The 20,937-nt window shown below is 42.2% G+C and overlaps 1 protein-coding gene across 9 annotated transcripts in view; it reads right to left on the minus strand.

Annotated features, from left to right (window-relative positions):
* The window catches only part of NOD1 (nucleotide binding oligomerization domain containing 1), an 86,650-nt gene extending 71,195 nt beyond the window's left edge, over positions 1-15,455 (minus strand). For 5 of the 9 annotated variants that reach the window (XR_011487848.1, XM_070468044.1, XM_070468049.1 and 2 more), the window contains exons 1-2: positions 15,011-15,099; positions 12,584-12,745 (exon numbers count right to left, since the gene is read on the minus strand). The gene's annotated coding sequence lies outside the window, so the exon portion shown is untranslated. Of the gene's footprint in view, positions 1-12,583; positions 12,746-15,010; positions 15,100-15,373 lie in introns of those variants that run through there. The other 4 variants (XM_070468023.1, XM_070468041.1, XM_070468034.1 and 1 more) reach the window with 4 other exon arrangements.
* Between the last annotated feature and the right edge of the window lie 5,482 nt (positions 15,456-20,937).

Consider the following 20,937-nt stretch of genomic DNA (forward strand, 5'->3'; position numbering starts at 1 on the left):
ATATATTCCATGCAAATGGGAAGCAAAAGAAAACTGGAGTAGCAATCCTCATATCAGACAAAATAGACCTTAAAACAAAGATTATAAGAGATAAGGAAGGACACTACATAATGATCAAGGGATCAATCCAAGAGGAAGACATAATAATTGTAACTATCTATGCACCCAACATAGGAGCACTTCAATATATAAGACAAACACTAACAGACATAAAACGAGAAATTGACAGTAACACAATAATAGCAGGAGACTGTAACACCCCACTCACACCAATGGACAGATCATCAAATCAGAAAATTAATAAGGAAACACAAGTCTTAAATGATACATTAGATAGATGGATCTCATTGATATCTTCAGGACATTCCATCCAAAAGCAGAAGAACATACCTTCTTCTCAAGTGCACATGGAACATTCTCCAGGATAGCCCACATCTTGGGTCCCAACTCAAGCCTCAGTAAATTTAAGAAAATTGAAATTGTATCAAGCATCTTCTCCGATCACAATGCTATCAAACTAGATATCAATTACAAGAAAAAAACTAACAAACACAAACACATGGAGATTAAACAACACAGTTCTAAGTAACCAACAGGTTACTGGATAAATTAAAAGGGAAATCAAAAGATTTCTAGAAACAAATGACAATGAAAACATGACAACTATAAACCTATGGGATGCAGCAAAAGCAGTTCTAAGAGGGAAGTTTATAGTAATACAATCCTACCTCAACAAACAAGAAAAACATTGAATAGACAACCTAACTTTACACCTAAAACAACTGTAAAAAGAAGAACAAAAAAACACCCAAAATTAGTAGAAGGAAATAAGTCATAAAGATCTGAGCAGAAATAAATGAAAAAGAAATGAAAGAAACAATAGTAAAGATTAATAAAACTAAAAGCTGGTTCTTTGAGAAGACAAACAAAATTGACAAACCTTTAGCCAGACTCATCAAAAAAAAAAAAAAAGAAGAATCAAATCAACAAAATTAGAAATGAAAAAGGAGAGGTTAAACAAACAATGCAGAAATACAAAGGATTTTAAGAGACTATTATGAACAAATATATGGCAATAAAATAGATAACCTGGAAGAGATGGACAGATTCCTAGAAAAGTTCAATCTTCCAAGAATGAACCAGAAAGAAATAGAAATTATGAACAACCCAATTACAAGCACTGAAATTGAAGCTGTGATCAAACATCTCCCAAAAAACAAAAGCCCAGGACTGGATGGCTTCACAGGAGAATTCTATCAAACATTTAGAGAAGAGCTAATGCCTATCCTTCTAAAACACTTTCAAAAAATTGCAGAGGAAAGAATACTTTCAAACCCACTCTACAAGGCCACCATCACCGTGATACCAAAATGAAAGAAAACACACACACCAAAAAACTACTGGCCAATATCACTGATGAACATAGATGCAAATATCCTCAACAAAATTTTAGCAAACAGAATTCAGCAACACCTCAAAAAGCTCATACACCATAATCAAGTTGGGTTTATTCCAGGGATGCAAGGACTCTTCAATATACACAAATCAATCAATGTGATACACCATATTAACTAATTGAAAGATAAAAACCATATGATAATCTCCACAGATGCAGAAGAAGCCTTTGACAAAATTCATCACCCATTTATGATTAAAACTCTTCAAAAAATGGGCATAGAAGGAACCTGTCTCAACATAGTAAAGGCTATATATGATTAGTCTACAGCAAACATTCTCAATGGTGAAAAACTAAAAGCATTCCCCCTAAGGTCAGGAACAAGACAAGGGGTGTCCACTTTCACCACTATTATTCAACATAGTTCTGGAAATTCTAGCTACAGCAATCAGAGAAGAAAAAGAAATAAAAGGAATCCAGATCAGAAAAAAAGAAATAAAGCTCTCACTGCTTGCAGATGACATGATACTGCACATTGAAAATGCTAAAGATAGTATCAGAAAATTACTAGAGCTAATCAGTGAGTTTGGCAAAGTTTCAGGATACAAAATCAATACACAGAAATCACTTGTGTTTCTATATACAAACAATGAAATATAAGAGAAATTAAGGAGTCAATACCATTCACCATTGCAACAAAAAGAATTAAATATCTAGGAATAAACTTACCTAAGGATAAAAAAGAACTGTACACAAAAAATTATAAGACACTAATAAAAGAAATCAAAGATGACATAAACCAATGGAGAGATATTCCATGTTCCTGGGTAGGAAGAATCAATATTGTGAAAATGACTATACTACCAAAAGCAATCTACAGATTCAATGCAATCCCTATCAAATTACCAATGGCATTTTTCACAGAACTAGAACAAAAAATTTCACAATTCATATGGAAACACAAAAGACCCCAAATAGCCAAAGCAGTCTTGAGAAAGAAGAATGGAGCTGGAGGAATCAACCTTCCCGACTTCAGATTACACTACAAAGCTACAGTCATCAAGACAGTATGGTACTGGCACAAAAACAGAAATATAGACCAATGGAACAAGATAGAAAGCCCAGAAATAAAGCTATGCACCTATGGGTACCTTATTTTTGACAAAGGAGGCGAGAATATACAACGGGGCAAAGACAGCCTCTTTAATAAATGGCGCTGGGAAAACAGGACAGCTACATGTAAAAGAATGAAATTAGAACACCTCCTAACACCATACACATAGATAAACTCAAAATGGATTAAAGACCTAAATGTAAGACCAGAAACTATAAAACTCTTAGAGGAAAACAGGCAGAACACTCAAAGACATAAATCAAAGAAAGATCCTCTATGACCCACCTCCTAGAGTAATGGAAATAAAAACAAAAGTAAACAAGTGGGATCTGATTAAACTTAAAAATTTTTGCATATCAAAGGAAACTATAAGCAAGGTGAAAAGACAACCCTCAGAATGGGACAAAATAATAGCAAATGAAACAACTGACAAAGGATTAATTTCCAAAATATACAAGCAGCCCACACAACAATACCAGAAAAAACAAACAACCCAATCAAAAAGTGGGGAGAAGACCTAAAGAGACATTTCGTCAAAGACTACATACAGATGGCTAACAAACACATGAAAAGATGCTCAACATTGCTCATTATTAGAGAAATGCAAATCAAAACAACAATGAAATACACCTCACACCAGTCAGAATGAGCCATCATCAAAAAGTCTACAAACAATAAATGCTGGAGAGGATGTGGAGAAAAGGGAATGCTCTTGCACTGTTGGTGGGAATGTAAACTGATACAGCCACTAGGAAGACAGTATGGAGATTCCTTAAAAAACAAGAATAAAACCACCATATGAACCAGCAATCTCACTCCTAGGCATATACCCTGAGGAAACCAAAATTGAAAGAGACACATGTATCCATTGTTCATTGCAACACTACTTACAATAGCTAGAACATGAAAGCAACCTAGATGTCCACTGACAGATGAATGGATAAAGAAGTTGTGGTACATATACACAATGGAATATTACTCAGCCATAAAAAGGAATGCATTTGAGTCAGTTCTAATGAGGTGGATGAACCTAGAACCTATTATACAGAGTGAGGTGAGTCATAAAGAGAAAGATAAATACTGTATTCTAATGCATATATACAGAATCTAGAAAAATGGTACTGAAGAACTTATTTACAGGGCAACAATGGAGAAACAGACATAGAGAATAGACTTATGGACAAGGGGAGACGGGAGGAGAAGGTGAGATGTACAGAAAGAGTAACATGGAAACTTATATTGCCATATGTAAAATAGATAGCCAATGGGAATTTGCAATATGGCTCAGGAAACTCAAACAGGGGCTCTGTATCAATCTAGAAGGGTGGGATGGGGAGGGAGATGGGAGGGAGGTTCAAAAGGGAGAGGATATATGTATACCTATGGCTGATTCATGTTGAGGTTTGACAGAAAACAGCAAAATTCTATAAAGCAATTATCTTTCAATTAAAAAAAAAAAAAAGGTTCTGCCAACTTGATTGTAAACCCCCGCACAACCTGAACACACTGAGGATAAAGCTCGATTCTCCTCAAGGAAACGACTTCTCTCTGGAGTGTGGTTCATTTGAACAGGACCCAGGGCCTCCTCAGCCCAGTCTCACAGTGCAGAAGACAATGATACCCTGTGTGCTGACATAGATGCTATAGACAGTAAGGCTCCACCATACTTCAAGCTGCCCAACAGTGAAGTGGGTGGACCAACACCTTCCATCAGCAATTGAACAGCAAGCTAAGACCAAGCACAATTTTATACAGTACTGGTACAACTGCACAGAGAACACACAATATGGGTCAAACAGAGTCCTACTTTCTCTGCTGCATAAGCCACAGAAACATCAGCTCAATTACGCTTCCAGAAACTAGACAAACTCAAGCTGCCATTCTTCACTGGGTGTACACGGAACTCTATCTCTCATGAGCATGGGGTTTCTGGGGGGTTATTCATTTTTCTTGTTTTGTTTCCAATTTATCAACCTGGAAAACCAGCCTAGTACTTCATGACTCTGCCATACCTGAAAACTACTAACAGCCCCCTCCAGAGAAAATTTAGCAGACAGATGAGGCTACAGTCATTATTTGAAGCTTTTAAGTTCCATTAACATTCACTTACTTTAAGTATCTGAAAGCACATAATCTCTCAGAACTTCATAGATAGAAAAAGTCAGTCTCGCTCAGTCTTCTGTCTGGTTCTCCGTCTCTCCTTCCATCTCTCAGTCTCCCTTTCTCTCTCTCGCTTGTGAAAGCACCATTTAGACTGAACTCGAGGCACAGACACTGCCACCCTGCCACCACAAAGGCAGGAATGCAGACAGTGCACATGAGCACTTGGGGGTGGATACTCATGGGATACCAACCACCTTTCACAGCTATCTGGGCCTCCAGGGAACTCGAATGTTTGACTCAACATTCCCAAGCCAAGCATCTCCCTCTGGTCAAGAAACTGTGCGCCAGAGTGCAGAGTCAGCCTCTCCCTTCTCTGCTGGAACCATGGACTTCTGGAGTGGAACAGAATACTGTCCAACACCACTATTTTAGAGATGAGGAAACTGAAGCTCTAGGCAAGGCCAAGACCAGAACTGGAACCCTGGCACTGAGGTCTCCAGGCACTGAGCCTAATGCTCTTTTATTTATTTCTGGTTAGAGTAACCCCCTCAGCAGCCAAGAGTTTCACCCCACCCCACCCCCAGCAGGGACTGGTGTCCATCAGATGTGGAAAGCACAGGGGCCCCACCTCACCATGTCCTCCCCTAAAGCTCCTCTCTCCCCTCACTGGGAATTCCCATGGTATTTTATCCCCACCTGTGTTACAGGATGGGGTGCATCACTTTTTCTTCTCCTGAATTCTTTCTCCATATCAATTGATGGTGGCAGTGAAGGGGCAAGACTAAAACCAGGCTGAAAGTGAAAGTGGCAGAGTCTTGTCTGACTCTTTGCAACCCCATGAACTATGCAGTCCACGGAATTCTCCAGGCCAGAGTACTGGAGTGGGTAGCCTTTCCCTTCTCCAGGGGATCTTCCCAACCCAAGGATTGAACCCAGGTCTCCCACATTGCAGGCAGATTCTTTATCAGCTGAGCCACAAGGGAAGCCCAGAACCAGGCTACCTGGTTCCAATCACTAGCTGTGTGATTTGGACAAATACATAGAATTCTGTGTTAAAATGTTCTTGTCTACAAAATGCAGACTATAACACCTACTTTCTAGGACTGGTGTGAGAATTCAGTGAGTGAATACTTAGACAGCATTTAGCACGACATTGGTCACATTGCAAGCATTTATCATGACCAAGGAGACGGTGGTGTAAGTTGGAGCTTTGGACTGGTTCATCTTTGAGGCCCAGCATTTGACTATGAGGGATGGTTTCCATATGGTTAGTCCCTATATCTCCAGCACAGAGAGGATGCTAGGTTAAAAAAAAAAAAGTTGAATGAATGAATCTAGCACAGTATACTGCTTATAGCAGGTGCTCCATTAACGATCACTGAACAAATATGCAGATTTCCAGAATTCACAGACTCGCTTAGGAGTGTCACCGGGAAAGTTCATTAGTAGATAAATTCAGATCTGCAGGCACCAAAATTTTCTATTGCTTTAAGACTTTTCCCTGACCAGCTGCCTTAAAAAGTTTAACCAAAGTACAGCTCTCAATTTCCAAGCATTCTCTTGGTACACAATCACCCACTGTTTTGTGACAATGTCCTCCATTGTGCCTTATGGGTGTGCTGTGCTAAGTCGCTTCAGTCCTATCTGACTCTTTATGATCCCCATGGACTGGAGCCCACCAGGCTCCTCTTTCCATGGGATTCTCCAGGCAAGAATACTGGAGTGGGTTGCCATGCCCTCCTCCAGGGGATCTTGCCAATCAAGGGACTGAACCCATTTCTCTTGTGTCTCCTGCATTGGCAGGTGGGTTCTTTACCACTAGTGCCACCTAGGAAGCCCATGCTTTATGGGGCTGATATATAATTGTTAGTGGACATTTTCCTGTTTTTATCTAGACTTTGAAAAACAAAGTTCCCAAAACCCTCTGCTGGTACTTATCTCTGAGGGCCCAGTGAATTAAAATATCTTAATAAAGGAAGCCAACAAAAGATAACAGAGTCTTGAATCAGAAACCCAGATCTGGAACCCTATAAGTGGGTTTAGGTGCTTATACCAGAGAAAGTTCCACAGAAGGGGTGGGTCAGGAAGCCAGAGAACATTAGGAGATGGCATTGAGGATGACACAGAATGTATCTGGAGCTTCTCAAATAAAAGGCACTTTGTAAGAACAAAATATATTAGTCACCTTGGAGGCTTGAAGTGAAACCTGGTCTTGAACAAACAAACACTCAGTTGACTGTTGGCCAAAATGCTGAGCTGGAGACTTTTACTGTCTGGGACGCAAATCTACCTGAAGCTCAGCCAGACAGTACCTGGGATGTGTGGGAGGGGACCCCAGGGGCCATCGAGGGGCCGAGGAGATGCCGGGTTCTTCTGAGAGGTGGCACGCCCTGGGCCCCCACCCAGCGAGGGCCTATCTCAGGAAGCAGGTCCTCCTTGCCAGCCCAGATACACCTGACCTGCTGTGACCTCTCACCCCATGACCTCACGACAGCCACACAGGGGTGAGGAGAAAGGGGGTGACGCAGATGCCCCCAGACAAGAGGCTTTTCCTGTACCTGGAAGCTCCACGGAAAGAATTTGTTTTTCTAAACACTCCAGTTTTTTAAGTATATGCAAATTCTCTGGTAGACGAACAGAGTGAAGAAAGTACCTCTTTCAGGGCTTTGGGGCTAAAGCCAGAGAGAAACAGACTAGCATGAACTACCACTCAAAACTTCTCCCCTGAGCCAGGGGCTTCCCAGAACTTTTACCCACAGACTCTGACACTCTGGCACCCACACTGCCATCTTGCCTCCCCTTTTGGGAATGTTTTGTTCCCGTTCCTAAGGAGCTAGGGGGTACTGGCTCCCACCCATGTGCATCCACAGAGGCTCCCGCTGAAGGGTGCTGGCACCTGGCTGGCTGGCATGCATTTACACACATCTGCTCCTGAAAACCATGGAGCAGGTGCTGTGGGCCAGGCAGACTGTCTCTGAATCCTGGTTCTGCCATCTTTTCTCTGTTCTGAGACTCAGTTCCTTCATTAGAAACTGAAAACCATAGGGACTTCCCTGGTGGTCCAGGGGTTAACAATCTGCCTTGCAATGGACACGGGTTTGATCCCTGGTCAGGGAACTCTTATACACATGCCAAGGAGCAGCTAAGCCTGCACACCACAACGAGAGAGTCTGGCACCGCAACAAAGAGATCCCGCATGATGCAATGAAGATTCCATGTGCCACAGGTAAGACCCAATGCACCCAAATAAGGATTTTAAAAAAGTAATTGAAAACTGTAATTTGTCTCCATAGTTGTCTCGCACATTAAGACAAGATTTACTGTCTGCTGCTGTTTAGTTGCCTAGTCGTGTCCGATTCTTTGTGACCCTATGGACTGTAGCCTGCCAGGTTCTCTGTGGGATTTCCCAGGCAAAAATACTGGAGCGGGTTGCCCTTTCCTTCTCCAGATCATCTTCCTGACCCAGGGGTTGAACCCACGTCTCCTGCATTGGCAGGTGGATTCTTTACCACTGAGCCACCAGGGAAGCCCAAGATAACTTTTATAAAGCTTAACAAGTAAAGGTCATTAATCATCTTTTTCTTATAGATTACTAACATTGAGAAAAGGTGTGGGTGGGAACTCCCTCAAAGCCTCCTACTGCCCTCTGCAATAAACTTCCAAATCCTTCCCAGCCCAGGAGGCTCTGCTTGGCCTTCCTCATTGCACTCTCTTCAATACACTCCATTCTTTCCACCTCTGAGCCTTCAAGCATGCTCTTGCTTGCAGCTGGTGTGGCCTTACCTCTCTTTATCCCCAAGAACTAGTTGAAAAGGCTCACTCTTGGAGGGGCAGATCCCAGACTCCCTTAATCCCAGTACATGTGTCATGACATACTACTGTTCTTACTTACAGCACTTAGCCCATTTATAACTATGTACTTCTGTTTACCACCCCTTCCTCTCCCAATAGCTGGCAAATTCCCTTTGGCCAGGTGCTGGGCCCTGGGATTCATTCACTGCTGTATCCCCAAAACTTGGTAGATGCCTGGCACCAGCAAGGTCTTCTCATAATATCTGCTGAATCAATGGGTTGCAGAATTGAAACCTGAAGAGCCAGGAGGAGCCAGGAACTATAAGTAGTTCTCTGACAGCCCTCAACACCAGGCTGGGAAGCCAGCAAAGAATTTCAAACCCATGAAGTTTACTTTTTATTCAGAAAGCCAGAAAAACAAGTGCCAGCTCATTATCAGGAATGTTAAATCATCCCCAAGTCACTCAGTGGAGAACTCCCTTTTCTAGGCTCCGAGTTCCACTGGCCCAGGCCTCTTGGAAGGCTGCCAGAGCTCCAAACAATGCAAATGCTAGTAGGGTGTAGAAGGGTGATAAGTAAGGAATTTCTTAAAAGGTAGTGGGCCTGGCACAGGCCACTGTCTTTTTGATGGAATGCCCTTTAAATATTGTCATGTCCACCTGGGTCCCCATCCTGGGAAATTCCAGGTCTGGTTTCTGTTTTCTCAAATACCCAGCACACCTGCCTGGGTGAATGTTTTAGAATATGTTCAGAAACACAGAATGTCTGTGTTTTATTACAGCTAGGTTAACAATCTCAGTACTTTGAGATGATCAACACTTATCCCAAAATAAACATCATAATTCATTCTAATAACGTCAGTCAATACCAGTATCACCACCCCCAGTGCATATTAGATCATCCAGTGAAAGCAATGGTTGAGGTTTAAAGGTAATAAACGGAGGTGGAGGGGGGTTCCCATGTTCACTGCATCAGCAGGCAGAGGCAGGCAGTTCTTTGCAAGGGCCTTGTATCCAGGAGAACCATGCTACAAAGAGCACAAGCTTATCTGCAGGTCAATTCCAGGAGGTGGGCAGAGAGGGAGGGGCACTCACTGAGTTCTGAGTGGTCAGAACCTGGATTTCTGCTTTAAATCCTGAGTGCAGCACTAACAATCTGTTGACTTTGGGCTGGTTATTTAATCTCACTGAGCCTTAGCTGTCTCTTCTGTAAAATAGGAGAAACAATAACTACAATATGAGGTTGTTGGGAAGATTAAATGAGCTAAAAAAAAAAAAAAAAAAAAACCAGAAACCTAAGTCCTTCAACTAGTGTTGCAGAGAGTAAACCTATGTAAGCATTTGCTATCATTATTTAAGGTTTAGGAGATCAGACACATCTTTATTTCACTTCATTTCATCAAAGCCTCAAGCCAATCCTTCCAGATTGATAGTTATCCCCTTCTCACAGACGTAAAAACTGACGCTCCTGAGGATTAAGTAGCTAATTCAAAGCCAGACAACTAGGAGATGGCAAGACCAGCACTTGAACCAAATCATCATACTCGTTATTATCATCTTAACCACCATTTCCTGGAAGCCAGGTGGGACACTGAGCACTTCACAGCAACTATCTTAGCAAATACTCAAAACCACTCTCTAAGGAAAGAACTATTACTATTTCATACAGACAAGGACATAAGGTTGGAAGAATTAAATCTTGGGCGAGGTCACATTGTTAGTTAATGAATGAAGTGGGAGCTTGATCCTAGTTCTGACACCAAAACTCACAGTCTCTTCAAATCCTGACTGTCTAGTATTTGTCATAGATCTTGTAACTTCACTTGAAATCATCCACATGCTTGAATTCATATTAAATGTAAACAACACTAGCCTTGTTAAGTGAAGTCCAGGAATGGCTCACTCCATGAAGGAGCCTGCTGTCCTGAATAACAAGGAGTTAGGATATCCCCAAAGAAAAGCCTAGCTTTCCACTTGGTTCCTTCTAGAAGGCTTGGTTTGGGGTCACTGATAGCAATTGGGGAATGTGTTAAAATGAAGCATGAGGAGTTCTTAGTCATTAGACTTTTATCTTTTGGGAATTAGAACACAAATATTTTCTCATGTAAATCATCATCTGCTCCCTGGTCCTCTACCATGGAAAGGCCTTCCTTTCCTTAGCAGTATGTGACTGCCCTACTCAGCTAAGCGTGACTCTGAAAGTATCTACCAAGTCGCTCCATCCCCGCAACTATTTTCTGTCCCTAACCTGTATCATGGAGATGACATAGAGAAGGGCCAATAGCAACAAAGATATAGTGAGATATACAAAGATGTAGTGACAGTGACTTTTCACATTTTATTAAAATAGTAACCAACCAACAGCTGGTGCTCACTTTGCAAATTACCTAGACCCTCATGTTGACCCATTCATTAGTTTGACAGGAAACTATGTTGTTGCTTGCTTTATTGATTATGCCAAAGCCTTTGATCACAACAAACTGGAAAATTCTTCAATAGATGGGAATACTAGACCACCTTACCTGCCTTCTGAGAAATCTGTATGCAGATCAAGAAGCAACAGTTAGAACTGGACATGGAACAACAGACTGGCTCCAAATTGAGAAAGGAGTACATCAAGGCTGTGTATTGTCACCCTGTTTATTTAACTTATATGCAGAGTACATCATGCAAAATGCCCGGCTGGATAAAGCATAAGCTGGAATCAAGATTGCCAGGAGAAATATCAATAACCTCAGATATGCAGATGACACCACCCTTATGGCAGAAAGTGATGAAAAACTAAAGAGCCTCTTGATGAAAATACAAGAGGAGAGTGAAAAAGTTGGCTTAAACTCAACATTAAAAAACTAAGATCATGGCATCTGATCCCATCACTTCATGGCAAATAGATGAGGAAACAACAGAAACAGTGAGAGACTTTTTTGGCGGGGGGGGGGGGGGGGCTACAAAATCACTGCAGATGGTGACTGAAGCCATGAAATTAAAAGAACGCTTGCTCCTTGGAAGAAAAACTATGACCAACCTAGACAGTATTTTAAAAAGCAGAGACATTACTTGGCCGACAAAGGTCTGTCTAGTCAAAGCTATGGTTTTTCCAGTAGTCATGTATGGATGTGAGAGCTGGACCATAAAGAAAGCTGAGAACCGAAGAACTTTTGAACTGTGGTATTGGAGAAGACTTTTGAGAGTCCCTTGGACTGCAAGGAGATCATACCAGTCAATCCTAAAGGAAATCAGTCCTGAATATTCATTGGAAGGACTGATGTTGAAGCTGAACTCCAATACTCTGGCCACCGGATGCGAAGAACTGACTCATTGGAAAAGACCCTGATGCTGGGAAAGACTGAAGGCAGGAGAAGGGGACAACAGAGAATGAGATGGTTGGATGGCATCACTGAGTCAATGGACATGAGTTTGAGCAAGCTCTGGGAGTTGGTGATGGATAGGGAAGCCTGGTGTGCTGCAGTCCATGAGGTCACAAAGAGTCGGTCATGACTGAGCAATTGAACTGAACTGATGATGTTGATGGATGCAAAATACATCCACCTCTTTATGACCCCATGGACTGCAGCACACCAGGCTTTCCTGTCCTCCACTGTCTCCTGGAGTTTGTTCAAACTCATGTCCATTGAGTTGGTGATTCTATCTAACCATTTCATCTTCTGCCGCCCTGTTCTTCCTTTGCCTTCTATCTTTCCCAGCATCGGGGTCTTTTTCAGTGAGTCGGCTGGGCCAGTGGAACTCAGAGCTGCTGAAATTGAATTGAAACCCCAAAATATAGTTTAAAGGAAAATGACTACTCAGCAAAACAAATAACAAAGCAACAGATTACTAGAGAGCACTCTAAGTGAAGTATAACACAAAATTGCCTTGCTGGTTCTATAGAAGCAGATCCCTTGTTAGGGCATCATGCCCCTTCAGAGGGCCAAGGAAAGATCGGCACAGAGTAACAGCATCCCAGACTCAACAGCTCCAGAGGCAGAAGGATGACTAAGGGGAGGAGAGAGGGTGGCAAGCTTGTCCTGGCCAACTTTGCGTTAAAACCTCTGCCCACAGTTTGGTCTGCGGTGGGTTTTAGATAAAACACAAGAATTCAACCCATAAAGTCTTGCTTTGACAAACTTTCCAGCACTGGGTAAAATACATCAATTAATTGAAATGGCAGTGATTACTCACCTTTTACTACAAGAGTCAAGCTTGGGGGGCAGGGGAAAACATTTGTCACTGAGTATTTGACACACCAAAGAGTTTTCCTTGAAACAACCTTCCTTCCTTCCAACTTTGGACTCTATAGATGGATGAAAGGAAGCCCTCTGTATGAGACTCGACTGACTCTGCCTAAAGATAAAAGAAAATAGGACTTTCAGAAACCTGCAGTAGACCTAAAAGCTTCTACATGACAAAAATTCAGCAAAAATATAAACCTTATCTTTTAAAATTTCATCTTGCCTCAAACCCCCAAAAAAGAAGAATCATAGAAGGAGCTGGTAATTCAAACTTCAAATCCTAAATTTAAGTCTTAGATACTGAATATTGAACTTTTTTTTTTTTATAAAAGGAGACAAGAATTTAAGAGTCTCATTAGGCAAGTATCAGGGATAGTGCTGTAAAAGCACTTGATTTTTATATCAACATTAAATCACTATTTATAGTATTTCTACTGTTTAATCTAAAATAAACAGTGTTGCTGTTACTGTCAAGAGGATCACCAGTGACACACACAGTGGAACCAACGTGAAAGATTCAGGATGCCCCCACTGACAACTGCAGGATGTAGGTTTTCCCTTCCCCCAATTCCTGACTTCTTGGTCATCTAAGAAGGATTCATTGTCCCTAGGCCAAGAGTCAGTAGCAAAACAGGTACAACAGGGGCACAGCCCAAGGATGCTGACAGCACGAAAGTCACGTGCATGTGCCCATGTCAATTCTGAAACCCTGTAAACAGCCCAGCTACAGGGGAGCTCATATGTATATATGCGTATACACACATGCATGTGTGTGTGTATATATATATTGCAGTGGAATACAGGAAGTCTCAAATTTAAGGACCACTTTATTTTGTCATTCCTATCATGTGGAATAAAACTGTATTCCAGAGCCATTAATAAGCCCTACTGAGCGGCAGGCTGGCGGCCTAAAATTCCAGACCTCAAAGTACACAGTGACCGAGGAGGAGGAGTACAAGCCCCTCTCCTGGGCAGGAAAAGAAAAAGGGAATGGAGTTTCAAGGGAGACAACTGCTGGACACTCTCTTCACTGTGGCTGTACTAAATCAACAACTGTTGAACACAGATCACCACTGCAGTGGCTAATAACTACTACGGATGGAGCAGCAACCCAGCCTGCCAGGCATTTGATACACATTATCTCATTTAGGACAGAGCTACTATTTCCCCCCCATTTCACAAGAAAGAAAACAGGGGTTCAGGGAGATCATGCAAGTATCACAGAAGTGACAGAATCAGAATTTGGGCCCAGGTTTGATGGGCTCCAAAGCTTGAACTTAAATTTCTTCATTATGCAAAACCACAATTCACCCTTCTTGGACCCTCTGGAAGCCCTCTCTTCTCCTAGGCTGTTGTTTGTTTCAAATCCACCTTTCTTATCTGCCCCACACATGCAGTAGAAATCTGTGTCTTGTCCAGGGGCCCTGGTTGCTGAGATTAGAGCTATCTGCCCCCAGCATATACCCTAGGGTGAGAAGAGGGTAAATTCTGTGCACTCCTAATATCCAAGGTAGAGTTACTCTTCCTTGGATATGGGAAATCTCAGATAGGGGGCTTTTAGCAGAAACAAACCCGACCCTGCAGCAAGCACACCTAGCTTCACCCTTAGAGCAGAAATCCCAGAAGTTGTCAATGGGTTTACTGGATTCCCTTCACTTAACTTTAAATGACAGTAACAGAGGCATTTCCCAGAAAGCAGAACCAACGAGGCATCATGATCTGCCAAAGCTTCTGTGTTTCACAATGTGCCAAAAGACTGTGTGCATAGCTGAGGCAGTATTCCGGTGACGCTGCCAAGTCTTGTCTCATTTCCCTTCTCTGTGTCTCGGGAAACCGGAGGGAGGGCCACTGCCCCTTCCCCAGGGCCAGGCGGGACACTGGGTACAGCCGGATATGTCTGCAGGCTGGACTCTTATCAAAGCCCCTGCCCGCCTTCCCACCCTCTCTTGGCAACCACTCTTTGGTCGTTGGTGCTCAACCCTGCCCACACAGTGGAATCAGCTGAGAAGTGTAAACGATACAGACCCCCGCCCCCTCCACTCCCCCAGGGGTTCTGATGGATCCAGCCTGGGGATCTGAACTTTACAAGCACCCCAGGTGATTCTACGGTGCAGGCAGGACTGAGACGCTCTGTCTGGACCACCGTGGGATAAACGATTCCCCTATCGCTGAAGTTCACCCCCTGAACTTTCGTGGCGTTCCACAAACCCCGGGTTTCTCCCCCTTGCTCCACCCGGAGCTCTTCCAGCGCAGCTTTGAATTCTGCCCGCTCGCACGGCGCCGCCTCGCTGCGCCTCCTCTGCCGCGGCCCCCAGGACCCCCAGAACCCCCAGAAAACGTGTGCCCCGCGCGACCCTTCCCTGCCGCTGGGACTTACTTGGTCGCCAGGTGGGCAGACCTCGCGGTATTGGGGGGCCAGAGCCGGAGTCCGGTGCGCCGGGAGCGCGCGGGCGGGAACTCGGAGGTTGGGGGGCGCTGGGCCCGGAGCGCGCGGGGCCCGCAACTTCACCCGCTGCAGGAAAGGTACAGCCGCCGCGCGGGCCCGGAACGCGAACTGTCACGACAGTGGCGACGGCCGCGCCCAGAAACTCCGCGGCCTGCGCGAAAAGGCCGAGGCGCGGCCCGGGCGAGCGAGGCGGGCGCGGGCGGCCGGCAGAGGCTGCGCGCAGAAAGTGGCCCTGGGCAGTCCCTGCCCCCGCAGAGTGGTCAGGCCACCGCGCAGGCAGGCCTGAGAGCTCACCTAGAGGTGACGCATTGCCTGCTGGTGCTGCCAGCTCGGTCCCGGCCGCTGCGAGCTCAGGCCCGTCCCGCTAGAAGTGCTAGCCCAGCGTCTGCAACCAGAGGCAGCTGCTTCAAAACACGACGATGGAAACGCCTGTTGGAACACGTGCTCCCCCGTGAAACTCCTGTTAACATGTGACACGTGCTCCCGGATGAAAAGCAGCTCAAAACAATCAAACCTTTTACAACAGAACATTATACTTCGATATGGACTTTTAAAAAATCTCAGGTTTTCTTCCTGCCCTTAAATCTCTTCTTGGCGGTGTACATGGTACAGTGTTAACGCTGTGATGACCTGTCAGGGAATTTGTAACTTGCTAGCGAATACATTTCCCAGTAAAGTGTTTTTTTAACGTTTTAAATGGAGGTCCACATATAAGGCATAACGATGCTATAAATAAGTTTCACATTGAATAAAGTACATTCAATCATGTGACCCCATGTGCTCATGAATATTTAGATTCCCAACATAAGCCTTCTCAGAAGGCTGCCTTCTGAGGTTGTTCATAACTCAAAAGTGAAATTTGCAAACGTTAACGCTGGTGGGAGACGTGCAAACTTGTCAAACCTAATATGGAGACGCTAAAGATACCAATTCTCCTTCATGTAAGCTTATCCTTACATGAACTTCTGGTAGAAAAACTGCAAAATTTGTCCTTTCTTCTAGGATTCTGGATTTTATATTCCATATCTTTTAAATACTCTTGTTTTCTGTATCCCGCTTCTCTGGCTGCACTTTCAGTTAACTTCTTCAGTTCTTTCCATTAATCAATTATTTTGGTGGTTATTTGAATCTGCTGTGTTACTGGTCTTTGCTAGGTGGGATAGTCCCTTCAGGGCCCCCTATAATGTTCAAGTCCTACACCTGGAACCTGTGAATATGGCAAAGGAGAATTAAAGGAGCAAATAGAATTAAGGGTGCAAATCAGCTGACCTTGAGATGGAAAGATTAATCATGGTCTATTGATGTGGGCTGGATGCAGTCACAAGGGTCCTTATAAATGGAAGAGGGAGGCAGAAGAAGGAGAGCTACAAGAGGTATCAACTTGAGAAGGACTGGGCCTGATGTTGCTGCTTTTGAAGAGGAAGAATGGAGCTATGAGCCAAGAAATTGAGGGTGACTTCTAGAAGCTGCAGAGAACAAGGAAATGCTAGTAGAGCCCTAGAAGGAATACAGTCCTGCTAACACTGATTTCAGCCCAGTGAGACCCATTTTAGACTATTGAACTCCAGAACCGTAATAAAAACTGTGTTGCTTTAGGCCACTAAATTTGTGGTGACTCATTACAACAGCAATAGGCAACCAATGCACCATCCACTTAAGTTCTTAATTTCAACAATAATATATTTATTTTCTAAGAGTATTTTGGTCTTATTTCTAATTTTATTGGGCGTGTTTAATAGTCTCCTGTTCTCTGCTGATTCCACTGCTTCAAAAATTCATATATGGTTATTTTTACTTTTAATTAAACTTTTTATTTTGGGATAGTTGTAAATTCGCCAGAGTGAAAAAGTTGGCTTAAAACTCAACATTCAGAAAACTAACATCATGGCATCCGGTTCCATCTCTTCATGGCAAATAGATGGGGAAACAGTGAGAGACTTTATTTTGGGGGGGCTCCAAAATCACTGCAGATGGTGACTGTAGCCATGAAATTAATAGACGCTTGCTCCTTGGAAGAAAATCTATGACCAATCCGGACAGCGTATTAAAAAGCAGAGACATTACTTTGCCAACAAAGGTCCGTCTAGTCAAGTGAAAGTGAAGTCACTCAGTCATGTCCGACTCTTTGCGACCCCATGGACTGTAGCCTGCCAGGTTCCTCCATCCATGGAATTTTCCAGGCAAGAATACTGGAGTGGGTTGCCATTTCCTTCTCCAGATCTTCCTGACCCAGGGATTGAATCTGGGTCTCCCGCATGGTAGGCAGACACTTTACCGTCGGAGCCACCAGTTAAGTCCTAGTCAAAGCTATGGTTTTTCCAGTAGTCATGTATGGATGTGAGGGTTGGACCATAAAGAAAGCTGAGTGCTGAAGAATTGATGCTTCTGAACTGTGGTCTTGGAGAAGACTCTTGAGAGTCCCTTGGACTGCAAGGAGATCAAACCAGTCAATCCTAAAGGAAATCAGTCCTGAATATTCATTGGAAGGAGTGATGCTGAAGCTGAAGCTCCAACACTTTGACCACCTGATGCGAAGAACTGACTCACTGGAAAAGACCCTGATGCTGGGAAAGATTGAAGGCAAGCAAAGGGGACGACAGAGGATGAGATGATTGGATGGCATCACCGAGTTGATGGACATGAGTTTGAGCAAGCTCCGGGAGTTGGATCTTTATTATGTTGAGCCTTCCAAACTATGAACATAGTATACCTCTCCATTTATTTAGATCTTTGATATCTCTCATCAGTGTTTTGTTGTTTTCAGTATAAATCTTAACACATTTGGTTAAATTTGCACTTAAGTATTTCCCTTAAAAAATTATATACATTGTTGTTAAGAATGTAAAATTGACAGGGAGGCCTGGCGTGCTGCAGTCCATGGGGTTGCAGAGTCAGACACGACTAAGCAACTGAACTGAACTGTAAATTCACATGCAACTGTAAAGAGATAATGCAGAGACCCTTACACCTTTAACCCAATTTCCCTTCATGGTAACATCTTGCAGACCCTGAATGATACAGTCAAGATAGAGAACATTTCCACCACTGCAGTGAGCCCCCACGTTGCCATTACACCACACCATCCCCTCTTTAACCCCTGACAACCGCTAATCTGTTCCCCATTTCTGTACTATGTCATTTTAAGAATGTTACATAAATGGAAGCACACAGTATGTATTGAAATTTTGTTCGGGGACTGGTTTTGTTCACTCAGCCTAAGTCTCTGGAGCTTCACCTAGGGCATCACATGTATCAATGGTCCTCTTTATTACTGAGTACTATTTCATGGTATTACCACAAAGATACCACAACTTAATCATTCACATGTAGAAAGACATTTGGATTATTTCCAGTCTTTAGCTGTTATGAATAAAATTGCTATAGACATTAATCTACAGGTTTATATGTGAACATAACTTTTCATTTCCCTGGGATAAATGCCCAGGAGTGCAACTGTTGGGTCATATGATAGTTGCATGTTTAGTTTACTAAGAAACTGCTAAACTGTTTTCCACAGTGGCTGGACCATTTTGCAGTCCCACCAGCAATGTGTAAGTCATCTAGTTTCGTAACATCCTCATAGCATTGACTCTGTCATGTTTTCTTTTAGCCATTCTACATGTGTGTAGAGTTTAATGATCTATCATTATGGTTTTAATTTGCTAATGATGGTATACATGTTTTCGTGTGCTTATTTGCCATCTATGTCTCCTCTTGCGTGAAATGTCTCTTCATGTCTCATTCATTTATTAGTTGAATTATTTGCTGTTTTTATTGTTGAGTTTCAAAAGTTCTTTATATATTGTAGATACTAACCCTTTGTTATATATGGAGTTTGCAAATATTTTTCTCTCACTTCAAGCTTGTATTTTCATTCTCTTAATAGGATCTTTCACTGAGCAAACATTTTAAATTTCAATGTACACTAGTTTTATTCATTTTTCATTGTATGGATCATGCTTTTGGTATTCAGTCTAAGAACTCTGTTTACAAATTCCTAGATGTCAAAGAAAATTTCCCCCCAAAAGTTTATAGTTTTATGTCAGGCATTTCAGTTAATTTTTGAATGAGACTTGTTAACTTTATTGTAGTTATTATCTTCGCTTATTATTATAGTTTTATGTCAGGCATTTCAGTTAATTTTTGAATGAGACTTGTTAACTTTATTGTAATTATTATCTTTGCTTATTATTTTTGCTCCAGCATCATTGTTGGTGGTGGTGGTGGATTAGTCACTAAGTCGTGTCCAACTCCTGTGACCCCGTGGAGCCTCCTCTGTCCATGGAATTCTCCAGGCAGGAATACCGGAGTGGGTTGCCATTTCCTTCTCCAAGCGAGAAGGGCTTCTTTGTTGAAGGACAAAGGTATCTTTGTTGAAGGGCTTAATTGTTGAAGGGCTATCTTTCGTCCGCTAAATTACTTGTGCACCTTGAATGTGTATATTTCTGGATTCTCCATTCTGTTTCATTGATCTGTATGTTCATCCCTCTGCCAGTACCATACAATCTTAAAATTGGGTCACTTGAGTCCTCCCATTTTATTCTGCTTTTTCAATGTTGCTTCACGTATTCTGATTCCTTTGCCTTTCCATATGAATTTTAGAAGAAAAATCTTGAAGGGATTTTGATAGAAATTGTAGTAAACCTACCTTGGAGAAAACTGAGATCTTTATTATATTGAGCCTTCCAAACTATGAACATATCTTTCATCAGTGTTTTGTAGTGTTCAGTATACATGTCTTAAAACATTTGATTAAATTTTCACTTAAGTATTTTCTTTAAAAAACTATATACAAAAAAAAATTATATACATTGTTGGTAAGAATGTAAAATTGTTCAGCCAGTGTGAAAAACAGGTTGGTCATTCCTCAAAAACTTAAACCTAGAATTACCATATGACCCCATCAATTCTATTCCTAGGTACTTAAAAATATATATGTATGCACATGTTCATAGCAGCATTATTCACAATAGTCAAAAGGTGAAAACAGTCCAAATGTTCATCAATGGATGGATGAACAAGTTGTTGTAAACATATAGAAGAGTATTATATGCTTTTAATCCACTCCACCAATTTTTAATTGGTGTCTTGAGATAATTTCATTGAATATACTTATTGATATGTTAGGCTATAAATGTGCCATTTTATTATTTGTTTTCTGTTCTTTCATTTCCAAGTTCTGTTCTGTTTTCTGTTCTTTCATTTCCCATTTTCTTTTTCCTGTCTTCCAGTGGGTTACCTGAACATCTTTTAGAATTGTTTTTATTTACCTGTGGTGTTTGTAAGTGTAACTCTTTGTATACTTTTTAAGTAGGTAAGATGAAAGTGAAAGTGAAGTCGCTCAGTCCCATCTGACTCTTTGTGATCCCATGGACTGTAGCCTACCAGGTACCACCGTCCATGGGATTTTCCAGGCAAGAATACTGGAGTATGTTGCCATTTCCTTCTCCAGGAGATCTTCCCAACCAGGGATTGAACCCAGTCTCCTGCATTGTAGGCAGACACTTTACCGTCGGAGCCACCAGGGAAGTCCCATAGGTAACATCCTCCTATTTAATACATATTATACATACCTAATTTTTTAGTCTACTGGTGTCATTTTACCTGTTCCAATGAAGTGTAAAAACTTTCTTCACTTTACTTTTCACCTTTTATAGTTGTTAATAACATTACCTCTACATATATTACACTTTCCATTACTGTCTAGCCTTTCAGCTCATTTTATCTTTCTAGTTGTTTTCAAGGTAGTACTGGCAAATGTCATATGTAAGGAATTTCCATCAGTGATTTTGGCCCTCTCAAAATACAACCAGCTCCTAGTGATACTATCACCAACACAGTCTTTGAAAAGCATTTCT

This window comes from Odocoileus virginianus, chromosome 1 (genome assembly GCF_023699985.2).
Source record: "Odocoileus virginianus isolate 20LAN1187 ecotype Illinois chromosome 1, Ovbor_1.2, whole genome shotgun sequence".
In the NCBI taxonomy this organism is placed as follows: domain Eukaryota; kingdom Metazoa; phylum Chordata; class Mammalia; order Artiodactyla; family Cervidae; genus Odocoileus; species Odocoileus virginianus.